Source organism: Pongo pygmaeus, chromosome 21, assembly GCF_028885625.2.
Source record: "Pongo pygmaeus isolate AG05252 chromosome 21, NHGRI_mPonPyg2-v2.0_pri, whole genome shotgun sequence".
Taxonomy (NCBI): Eukaryota; Metazoa; Chordata; class Mammalia; order Primates; family Hominidae; genus Pongo; species Pongo pygmaeus.
Genome location: NC_072394.2, coordinates 6,144,166 through 6,156,846, shown reverse-complemented (window position 1 = coordinate 6,156,846; position 12,681 = coordinate 6,144,166).

Sequence of the window (12,681 nt, the reverse complement as noted above, 5' to 3'; positions counted from 1 at the left end):
TTATGTCCACATGTGCTCAATGTTTAGCTCCCACTTAAAAGTGAAAACGTAGTATTCAGTGTTTGGTTCCTGCATTAATTTGCTTAGGATAAGGGCCCCCGCTGCATACATGTTGCTGCAAAGGACATTATTTCATTCTAGTATTCCATTGTGTATATGTACCACATTCACTTTATCTAGTCCACTGTTGATGAGCTCCTAGGTTGATTCCATGTCTTTGCTATTGTGAACGGTGTGGTGATGAACATGTGTGCCTGTGTCTTTTTGATAGAATGATTTATTTTCCTTTCGCTATATACCAAGAAATGGCATTCTAGGTCGAATGGGAGTTCAGTTTTAAGTTATTTGAGAAATCTCCAAATTGCTTTCCACAGAGGCTAAACTAATTTACATTCCCAGCAACAGTGTATAATAGTTCTTTCTTCTCTGTGGCCTCGCCAGCATCTGTTATTTTTTTTTAACTTTTTAATAATAGTTATTCTGACTGTTGTGAGATGATATCTCATTGTGGTTTTGATTTTCATTTCTCTGATGATTAGTGATACTGAGCACTTTTTCATATGTTTGTTGGCCAAATAAAAATCCTATAAGAAAACCTAGAAAATAATCTTCTCAGCGTTGGCCTTGGCAAAGGATTTTTGGCTAAGTCCCCAATAGCAATTTCAACAAAAACAAAAATTGACAAGTGGGTCCTAATTAAACTAAAGAGTTTTTACACTGCAAAAGAAGCTATTAACAGATTAAACAGAAAACCTACAGAATGGGAGAAAATATTTACAAACTACACATCCAACAAAGGCCTAATATCCAGAATCTATAAGGAACTTAAATAACCAAACAAAAAACAAATAACCCCATTAATAAATGGGTAAACACTGTTTAATCAAGGAAATACAGTACTGTCAAATGGGAAGTCTCTGCACTGGCAAAAATTTGAATTATAGAACAAATAGAATCAGTTACAGGAAATAAAAAAATGTGATGTTTTCATTTTGGTTGATGAAATTGCAGCTTTTTTACAAGGAGAGACATCCCATATTGCCAATTCTTTATGAGGTGGGCTCATGTCTTATACTTTGTTTCTTGCCTCATGTGTAGGAAACAGTAGATCAATAAATGGTTTATCACTGGTCAAAATCAATGAAATATCTTTATAACAATGATTTCAGAAGTGTTCTGAACTGCTTGGAATTCAGTATTAGTGTTTGTGGGGAGAGGAGTTGTTGAGGATATCCAGTAAATAAGAGTCCTAATATTGCTCACCCTAGCTGGAAACTCATTCAGAGACAGCCTAAGAAATTGAAAAAAATAGGAATCCAAATATCAAGAGGACTTCAGATAATAATAGATTGTTCTAAATGTCCAGAAACAAGGGGACATCCTATTATTGAACCACAAAATCACATTTCAAACTCAGCCATAGGCATCTCAACTATCACAAGTTTCCCAGTTGCAGATATATCACTGTAAAATCTCCAGGAGATTCCGGAGAGGAATACTGGGCTATTATTTTATGCAGGCAATCTGGCTATAAGGTAGAAGAGAAGGGAGGTGGTTGAGCTATGCACATCCAGTCTTCATTCCAAACTCAGATTCTGATAAGTCATGCTGCTTTCCCTGAGTGAGGAGTTGGGCAAGGGTTGAGGTATGTTCAGGGAAAATACCCTTTCATGGAAACCAGAGGAGGGAAGAAAAAGTGTTTTATCCCTAACTATGATGTCTAAACTACTCATTGCCTACAAACTGATATGTTTTACTTTACCTAAATGTGATAAAAAAAGATACAAAGAAGTATGTAAGTGGTCATTGTAGATAGTCAATGAGTTTTGTTTTTATTTGGCCATATCAGTAAAGGCCAAGATACGTACTTATTCTTATATATCTCTATTTGCCAACCCCACGTTGAAAACATTTTAAAATTATATCCTATCACCCAGGGGGTACCATCTGATGACTAGTATATTTTGGGAATTGTTACTTCTTCTTATCAAGGAATACAGACCAGAGCTTCTTAGGCTTTTTTACATCACATAGAAAATGTCAACATTTATAGGCATGGTAATCATTCATGCTGGTCAATATTTCTGGTTTTTCTCCTTCTGCACACATTGAAGGATTGTGCCCTCTGTTCTCCTGAAGGTAGGCCTCACATGTCCCTTACTTTAGCCATTGAAATTATGTTACTTCTAGGCTGAAGCTTTCAGAGCCATTGCCTGGTTTGTCAAGTTTCCTAACCTGTGCTGTAGCAATTAGCAATGTGCAAGGTGGTGGAGGATTTACAAGCTTGCATCTGTGAAGGCCAATGATGTGGACCAGAATGCTCAGCCAATATGTAACAATCAAGAAATAAACAATAAAGTTTTAATCTCTGTTAATATTGGAAAGTGTTACCCAGTTTATCCTAACGGATACCAAACACGCCCTTGGTTTGGGGTACATAAAAGTGGTTGGTTCTCACTAGAGTCAACCAGCTCAGGACTCCACCCACCTCAGGACTTGCTCAGCTACTCTGAAGGCTCAGGGAAGCACAATGGCTGAAATTGCATTGATTATTGATCTTATCTTCTGAATTGCTATGTTGAAGTCTCCCATTGCCACGTTCAAAATGACAGTTGTTTATTTTTGTTTTGTTTTTAATTGATACATAACTGTACATATTTATGAGGTACATCATGAAGTTTCAATAATGCATACATTATGTAATAATTAAATCATGGAAATTAGTACTTCCATCATCTCAAATACTTGTCATTTCTTTGTGGTGAGAACATTCAAAATCCTCTCTTCTAGGTATTTTGAAATATACAATACATTATGGTTAACTACAGTCACACTGCTGTGCAATAGAACACCAGAACCTATTCCTCCTGTCTAACTGTAATTTTGTACCCATTGACCAACTTCTCTCCATTCCTTCTCCTCCATACTCTTCTCAGCTTCTAGTAAGGACTATTCTACCCTCTACTTTTATGTGATCAACTTTTTTAGATTCAACATATGAATGAGATCATGCAGTATTTTTCTGTCTGTGTTTGGCTTATTTCACTTAACATAATGTCTTCTGGGTTCATCCATGCTATTGCAAATGACAGAATTTCATTCTTTTCATGACTGAATAATATTTCATTGTGTATACATATGAAATTTAAAATTTATTTATTTGTTATTGATTGATTCCATATCCCGGCTATTGTAAACACTGCTGCAATAAGCATGGGAGTGCAGTTATCTCTTTGGACATATTGATTTCATTTTCTTTGAATAGATACCCAGTGTGAGATTATTGGATCATATGATAGCTTTACTTGCAATTTTTCTGAGGAGCCTCCACACTGTTTTAAATAATGGCTGGACTAGTTTGCATTCCTACCAACAGTGTATAAGAGGAGTTCTTCACATAGTCACCATCATTTGGTATTTTTTTATCTTTTTGATAATAGCCATTCTAACTGGGATGAGATGATATCTCAATGTGTTTTTGATATGCATTTCCCTGATGATTAGTGATACTGATTATTTTTTCAACAGTGTGTAAGAGGAGTTCTCACATACTCACCATCATTTGGTATTTTTTGTTTTTTTGATAATAGCCATTCTAAATGGGATGAGAGGATATCTCACTGTGGTTTTGATTGGCATTTCCCTGATGATTAGTGATATTGAGTATATTTTCCTGTATCTGTTAGCCATTTGTCTGTCTTCTTTTGAGAATGTCTATTCAGATCTTCTGCCTGTTTTTTTATCAGATTATTTGTTTTTTGTTTTCGTTTTTGCTTTGTGTTGTTGAACAGCTGTTGTCAATCAAAGGCGTCACCATTGCTGATTTCTAGAGACTTTCCCACTGCTCTGGATTCATTCGTGGATGCCCATCCCATCTTGTGGATCTTCCATGCTCAGATGGCTTGTGCTCTATCCCATCACTGATGAGCCACTAGCATGGCATGTCCTTGCCAAGAAGCTGCTGATGCAAGTGATGCCTTCGAGTGACTAAAGCTTGGTTGTTTACTTTCATTTGTAGCTTGTTGCTTTAAACTACTTCAAATGTGATGTATAAAATACCTCTATAATTAAAGAGCCAAGAGAATTAGCCACAGTATAAATTCCTAAAATTTCCTATTTCTTCTCTTTTCTTTTCAGACCACATGCCACATTCAGGTAGTTTCAAGGCAAAATAGCAGGGTTTTGTAGTGTTTGCCTTGGGACTGAAGCTTGTTATATGTGAAGTGATAAGCAAGATTTTTAGAATTACCCTGGGAGCTCTTTCTGACTGCCTGACAATGGCTTGGCAGGACCAGGCGCTGCCTGTACTCCAGCGGCAGAGCCTGCCCAAATCTAACCTCTTGTGCTTCCTGTGGAGTCCTCCCATTTGCTGCAACTGTGCAAAGGTTTTCGGAGGCAAGTGGTCATTTTTCCTAGAAGTCATAGATATTAGTTAATCTGAAGGCTTATTACTATTTATCTGAAGACTGGCTGAAGCTGGAAGATCCACTTCCAAAGTGGCTGATTCACATGGTTGGCAGGTTGGGCCTGATTGTTGGCAGGTGGCCTCAGTAACTCTCCATAAGAACCTTCCCACAGACCGCCTGCATTTTCCCACAACATCGGAGCAGGCATCCCCAAATGGGTGAAAAATCTCAGCAGAAGTAATCAAGCCTTTCACAGAAGGAAATGCTTTCTGTGACCTAATCTCTGCAATCATCCACCACATTCTATCTCATAGGAGTGGGCCACTAAGCCTGGAAATTCAAAAAGAGGGACATTAGGTTTCACATTTTAAAAAGCGGAGTGACGGCCGGGCACAGTGGCTCACGCCTGTAATCCCAGCACTTTGGGCAGATCACGAGGTCAGGAGATCGAGACCATCCTGGCTAACACGGTGAAACCCCGTCTCTACTAAAAATACAAAAAATTAGCCGGGAGTGGTGGTGGGCGCCTGTAGTCCCAACTACTCCAGAGGCTGAGGCAGGAGAATGCGTGAACCCAGGAGGCGGAGCTTGCAGTGAGCCGAGATCACCACTGCACTCCAGCCTGGGCGACAGAGCGAGACTCCATCTCAAAAAAAAAGAAAGTGGAGTGATATAGCCACAGTAGCAAAGACCTGGAATCAACCTAAATGCCCATTGATAATAGGCTGAATAAAGAAAATGTAGTACATATACACCATGGAACACTATGCAGCCATAAAAAGGAATGAGATTATGTCCTTTGCAGGGACATGGATGGAGTTATCTGCAGCAAACTGATGCAGAAATACTACATGTTCTCACTTATAAGTAGGAGCTGAATTATTATAACACATGGACACGTGGGGGGAACAACACTCACTAGGGCCTGTTAGGAGGTGGGGGGAGGGAGAACATCAGGAAGAATAGCTAATAGAGGCTGGGCTTAATACCCAGCTAACAAGATGAGGATGAACTGTGTTACAAATCACCATGGCACACGTTTACCTATGTAAAAAACCTGCACATCCTGCACACGTACCCGAGTTAAAATAAAAGTTGAAGGAAAAAAAGTGGAATGACAATTAGTGAACATATTTGAAAACTATCACATTCTGTAAATTCAGATACTTTCTTGAGTAAATTCCAATTTTTTTCTTCTCATTTATATGTGCACTTTCACACTTGTACTATAAGAAGATTGAGTAGCAGAAATGAGGTGAACAGTGTTCCTCTCTTAAAATGCAAACCTACTGCATGTGCAGTAGCTATTCTCAGGAATAGTGTCCCTTTCTGTGAGATGAGGGAGAATAGAGGCTCATACACTTTTTTCATTGACCCTTATCTTTTTTGTATACCCAGTATAGCCTATCCTTTGCTCCATAATGAGTAGGATGTTATAGGGTTGCCTTGTTTCATCTTGTCACTTCAGCAAAAATACAGATATCTCATGGTATCTGTGGGGGATTTGTTCCAGGACCCTGCAGTTATCAAAACCTATGCATACTCATTGTTCTTAAATAAAATGAGGTAGTGTTTGCATGTAACCTGTATACATCCTCCTGTGTACTTTAAATCTCTAGGCTACTTATAATAATCTAATACAATGTAAATCTTATGCAAATAGTTGTCATACAGTATTTTTTATTTGTATTGTTTTTTAATTGTTGTATTATTGTTTTCTATTTTCTTTTTCCCAGAGTATTTTCAATGTACAGTTAGTTGAATCTGGGGATGCAGAAAACATGGATACCAAGGATTGACTGAACATAAAAAATACTCAGGACACTTGTTCTCAAGGACTCTTTGTAGTTTGTTCCAGTAAGAGTTGATATTGTAGTAATACACATGCAGCAAATGGGGGCACTGATACTGTTCTAGACTTCCCAGCCTTGAGGAAATGACTCTGACATGACATGCATCTCTCTCTCTTGCTCTGTTAATCTCCTCCCCATCCTTTGTTTCCTTCCTCCATTAATTAGGTCTAGAGTACTCACTCTGTGACACCTGCCAGGAAGGCAGACCAGCAGCTCAGTCACTGTCTTCAGGTAATCACTATCTAAAGTTGGTCCTTGAAATTTTCTCTATTGTTTGTTTAAAACATAGATTCCTGGAAGCTGTTCCAAATCTACTGAATCAAAAGCTCTTGGGTGGCCATTGGCAAGCCACATTGAGTAATTTGGAGGACTACTGGCTCTTGTGGGTAAAACTCAGTTCCTGTTACCGTGATGATTGTTTTTGACTTGTATAAATCAATGGGTCTCAAACTTTGACAGGCAACAAATTGCTGAGCCCCATCCCTAGAGTTTCTGATTAAGTAGATCTAGGATGGTGCCTGTAATTTGTATTTCTAATAAATGCCCAGCTGATGCTGATATTGCTAATTCAAGGATCACACTTTGATTAATGTAAATGCTAATTAGTAATATTTTTTCAAAGGCAGATGTGTGTTTGGTCCAGTCAGGTATGATTAAAGCTCCCAGAGTCAGAAAACTTTGGAGCTAAAGTAGATGTTGGAAATCATGATGCAAAAATCATTTTTTCAAAAATTGATTAAACAAAGTTAAAAGTTTGATAATTTTGTCTTGGTCATTAAACAATTTAAAGCAAATAGAAAAAGATAGCTGGGTTCTCTGACTCCTAGTCCAGTTTGCTCTCTATTGATCATCCTACCTAAGAAAATCTTTATGTATAGTCATGAACTGCATAATGATGTTTAGGTCAACAGTGGACCACACATATGATAGTGGTCCCATAAGACTATAATACAGTGTTCTTACTGTACCTTTTCTATATTTGGATATGTTTAGATACACAGATGCTTACCATTATGTTACAATTGCCTATGGTATTCAGTATGTAACATGTTGCACAGGTTTGTAGCCTAAAAGCAATATATTCTAGCATATAGCCTAGGTGTGTCATAGGTTATACATCCAGGTTTGTGTAAGTACATTTTATGATGTTCACACAATGATGAAACTGCCTAACTATATATTTTGCAGAATGTAATCTTGTTGTTAAGTGACATATGACTGTGTGTACTTCTGAAGCCAACTTATTGAGTTATAAAGGGTAATCATGCCAGCTTAAATCAATAAAGGTCAGAGAGAGTGATGAAATTAGATGTTTTCATAAAACTGAATAAAAACAACAAGAAGTCATTAAAGAGGATGTTGAAAGACTTGTTTGGCTCTTTTGCGTATCTTAGTTAAATTATCAGAGGAACAATTTCTTTTTATGAGACATTAAGAAAAGTACTGACATGTGAAGCTATTATAAATATAGGCTGTAGTTTTGCTTGCAGAGCCTGTGACCAATTGCCAAGAAAAATATTAACCTACAAATTGATAGTCTGGGAGTATATGATAGTGACATTTCATATAAATATTTAGCACATGACCCCATGAGGCAAAAATACAGGACAAACTTATAAACTGTGTGGCTGCATAGACCCTAGGGCTATATAATGACTATGTCCAGCTTGTTGCTGACTAAATAAAAAGAAGCTTGATTCATCACAGATGAGCAATAATTGTTTTCATCACTAATTATTTATATCATAAGTCCATCTGTGATGTTTTCATTATTTCCAAAAGAGAATGCACGCAGCTTGAAAGGGTGGAAATCTTGCCAGTTTAGAAATGACATCTGGAAGGCTTTGGAATTGAAAGGCCTAGCATGAAAAAGTAGAGCTGTTTATAGGTGCCAAAGTTGAAGCAACACTCTGAGGAACTGCAACCATTCTATAGCTCAGAGTTGGGTTGGGTTCCTCAGAAGTAAACCCTAAGACAGGAAGGCGTACACACACAATTTACAAAGGTAAGGCACCTACAGCAGCCAGGAAGAGAAGAGGAGAAGCAGGACAGACATAGAAGGAAGTCAAGCAAGAGTAGAGTCCCAAGCAAGGAAGTGCCCACAAGGGTACTAGGGACTGTGAGTTCAATCTCAAAGTTGTTCTGGATCTGAGGAAGCTGGGCTTTTATTTCTTCCTCCTCTGTCATTGATCAAACACTGCTCCGGGTACTTCTGCCTCTGTATGACCAGGCAAAGTGCCCCAGCAACCCAGGGAAGTTCCCTACAGAAGAGCCACATGTGCTGGGAGTTCCAAGCAAAACACATGAAAGCTGGGAGGTGAACACATGTCACTCATGTTTCAAGGAGATTTTAGTGTGTTCTCTTCAAGACCCAAACTCTCTTTTGGTTTTTGGGTTGTCCCAAGGAGTATACTTCAGAGAATCATTAGAAAGTCTGTTAATTCACACATAAATTATGTTATCAAATCCAGCTTTATTGGTAATAGAAGCAATATTTTGATTTTTATCCAATTGATCCCTACGCCTTTTTCCTTAGTTGAAGTTATGGAGGAGAACAGAAGGTACTTTTTGTATTGTTTTGTTTTGTTTTATCTCCTTAAACTCTTCAAAATATGTATCAGGGGTTCTAGTGTCTTTTGAGTTCCTATAATGGAATGTGCATTCTTTAAAAATGTCTTTAGATGACAATGGCAGGTACCAAACCCTTGGGTGTGTCTTAGACATCTCCACTTGCTTATCTTACAGTCACACCGCAATTCAACCATCCAAAAATCGTAAGTAGGCTGCCAAGGATCAATATAGCTGTGCACTACGTGTACAATATGACTCCCTCTCTGATTGTTTAATGTAGAATTTTGGCACCCAGATGCAATGTTCTGAAACCCTAGGGAGGAAAAATAGGAAATAATTTCTACATTTTAGGACATGTATTTATCACTCTATAGAGAAACATTTCAGTCATGTGTCAATGTGTTGGTTCGTTGTAAATTTGCAATTATTTTTCCAACTATGTTGGAAACTGGAAACAAAGAAAATGTGTGAGAGCCATCTTCTGGACAGATCTGTTATGACCACACTGATTTGCCTCCCTCTTCTACTGCATACTTCCTGAACCTCTGCCAAAATGGAAGCTATAATCCTTTTTCGCCAGGTCTGCTCCTCCTCCGTATATGACCAGCCTCAGTGAACAAAAGACCATCCTGCAGTTGCACAGTCTAGAAGCCTGGGAATCATTGTTGGCTCCTAGATCTCTCTCACCCATATAGTAACCTGTCCCTTCATGCTGCCAATTATATCTTTGGCCACATTTCTCCTTCCTCAAGACCTATGTCTTTATACAATTTCTCACCATTAATCATCTGAATGATTGACCAGACCTCCTGTAAGGTTTCCTCACCTTAGTCTTAACTCCATCTAATTCATATTCTATAATGCCTGTGGAGTATTTTTTTCTCTAAAACATAAATTTGATCATACTGAGCCTTTGATTTAAATAATTTTATACATTTTCCACCGTGGTAGGCTGATAATGGCTCCCAAAGATATATCTACATCCCCATCCTGAAATCCGTGCATGGAACCCTTGGAAAAAGGGTCTTTGCAGACGTCATTAAGTTAAGCATTTTGAGATGAGAAGATTATCTTAGACTATTGGGGTGGATCCTAAATACCATCACAACTATCTTTATAAGAGAGAGACAGGGAGAGACAGATTCCCAGTGAAGGCAATGTGAAGACAGAGCTGAGAGGGATGCAGTCACAGCTGGGGATTGCCCACAGTCATCAGAAGTTGGAAGAGGCAAGGGAGGGATTCTCTCAGAGTCTCTGGAGGGAGTGCAGCCCTGCTGATACCTTGATTGCAGACTTCTAATCCCCAGCACTATGAGAGAATAAATTATTGTTGTTTCAAGCCATCTAGTTTGTGGTAATTTGTAAGGGTAGCCAAGGAACCTAGCACTTATTTTTCTTAAGATAATAGTAAACGTATTTTTATATTACTCAAGGCCTGTCATGATTGAGTCTCTGCCTTCATTTCTTAATCGAATCTCTCATTTTATCTCAAATAAACTCTGTGCTCTCATGACTGGGGATAACTGGAAGGTCTTAATTTGGGCCATTTTCCTCCTCAGCTTCCTACAATTGCATATGCTCTCACGTTTCTGTGGAACTCCCAAATGCTTATCCCTGTATAATAATCTGCTTAAGCATACTAGAAAAACTGTGTGATACCTGAATGAAATGGGAGGAGAGATATGCCAATTTGAACGTTTAAAAATATATGGGGCAATTTGTGTAAGAATGCATTGACACATACGTGACTTATTGTCACTCAAACATGAGTGAAGATGCTTATCCTAACCTCAGCTTATACTTATTAGATTTATAATTATAGTGCTATGTCATTCTGAAGGTGATGGTTGATGTTTTAGAGAGGTAAGTGGATTTCTCACGTTTTTAAGGATGAATGCCTGCACTTACATGGACAGAGTAACAGGTTTTGTTGATGTTCAAGTCCAATTCCCTGTACTGGGCTGTGCATCCATGCCCCCCAAATGCTGAGATTGTGGGCTGTTGATGGCTCACAGCTGTCCTTTTCTCCCCCCAGTAACCAGTAGCCAAAGAGTGACTTGCAAGGATGTGCAAAAGGCCAGCCCCCTTGCTTCAGGTGGGACTGACTTTATGGTACAGTGAGTTCTCCTGGGCTTTCTCTGGCATCAGCTGAAGCTTTCCTGCTGAGCACACATCCTTGCTGAGTTCCACCCTCTGTTCCATTTGCTCCCATCACTCCATTTCTCAAAAGCCCTCCCCCCAAGAAATCATTTATACTCAAATTCCCACCTCAGATTCTACTTCTAGGAAATGTGGCTTAAGACAGAATTTCAAAGTTTATTACAACCAGTTCTTGTAGCTCAAGTCCAAAATCAACCAAGAAATGCAGCAGCAAAACTGTAGTTATTGAACACAATCTCATATACAGGGTGATAATAAGTGCAAAGGTAGATTCACAGAGTTTGAATCTCTTAAGAAATAAAATCCTTTTTATACAGCTCTTTATGGAATGCATCAATGAGTGAGTAAATAAATGTCCTAAAATATAAACACAATGTAACAATCTACTGTGGTAGTTTCCTAAGAGTGTGCACGAGTGCCAAAGCTCCTCAGTGAAAGTATCATGAAGCAGATTTAGAAACTCAGCTGCTCCCTCATCTAAGCTTTCTAGTGTGACATCAAGGCTCCACTCCAATTCCTCTTCTGTGAAGCTTCTTGCAGATATTGGCTAAATCTCCTGAAAGGATTTTGCTCATCAGTAAACATGATGTTGTTTGAATAATTTATTTGTTCTTTATCAAATACCTGACTAAGAGATCAAAGTTACTATTGTTGAAATGAGAATGTTTTAAATACTACAGACAAGTCAAAATGACTGATGGTAACATAAAAACAGTTCCATTGTTAAAGGAAAGACAGTCCTTCGGAGAATGCTGCTTCAGAATTTGAATTTAGAAAGGGGAAGGTGGGGAGGTCTGAGTAAGAACACTGGACATAGAAAAGAAAAACCGTGTTTTCTTCCCGCCACGTGTTGTTTGTGCAATCCTGAATAAGGTACTTGATGTCATCATAATGTCACTGGGAGGAATTAATGGAATAAAGTGCATTGTGAAGGCATTTCAAAGTGCCAAGACCTTTACAAATGTGGATGATTATTATTGCTCTGCTCCATGGTCCAGAGGCTTATTCACCTGTCCTTTATTTATCATGCTTCCATGAGTCAAATTTCAGGAAAGCAAATGAATGTCTAGTTGCATTAAAAATTGATTTCTATTGTAGGTGTTAGATTTTATGCAAATTTATGCCACCATTCTTCACTGAATGGCCAATAGTATTTTCATGATAATAGCCTTGTATTTAACTAGAAAGTGAAATTACGTTTATGAGCCTTTATAGGCCATTACTTGTGAAGAAAATTAATTACTTCCTAAGTGCCAAGCACTATCCTAGGCTATGAGCATACTAGGGTGAACAAGACATCATGCATCTCATTGTCAAGAAGGAAAAAGAGGCAGTATACTGATACACACAAAAAGGATTATCTATTTGCAAATTACACTGACTTCCAGGAAATAACATAATGGAAGCTACGAGAGAGACAATAGAAGAAACCTCTGGCTGGGCGCAGTGGCTCGCGCCTGTAATCCCAGCACTTTGGGAGGTCCGAGGTGGGTGGATCACCTGCCTCGAGTTCAAGACCAGCCTGACCAACATGGTGAAACACCATCTCTACTAAAAATACAAAAATTAGTTGGGCGTGGTGGTGGGCGCCTGTAATCCCAGCTACTCAGGAGGCTGAGGAAGGAGAATTGCTTGAACCCAGGAGGTTGCAGTGCACAGAGATTGTGCCATTGCACTCCAACCTGGGTGAC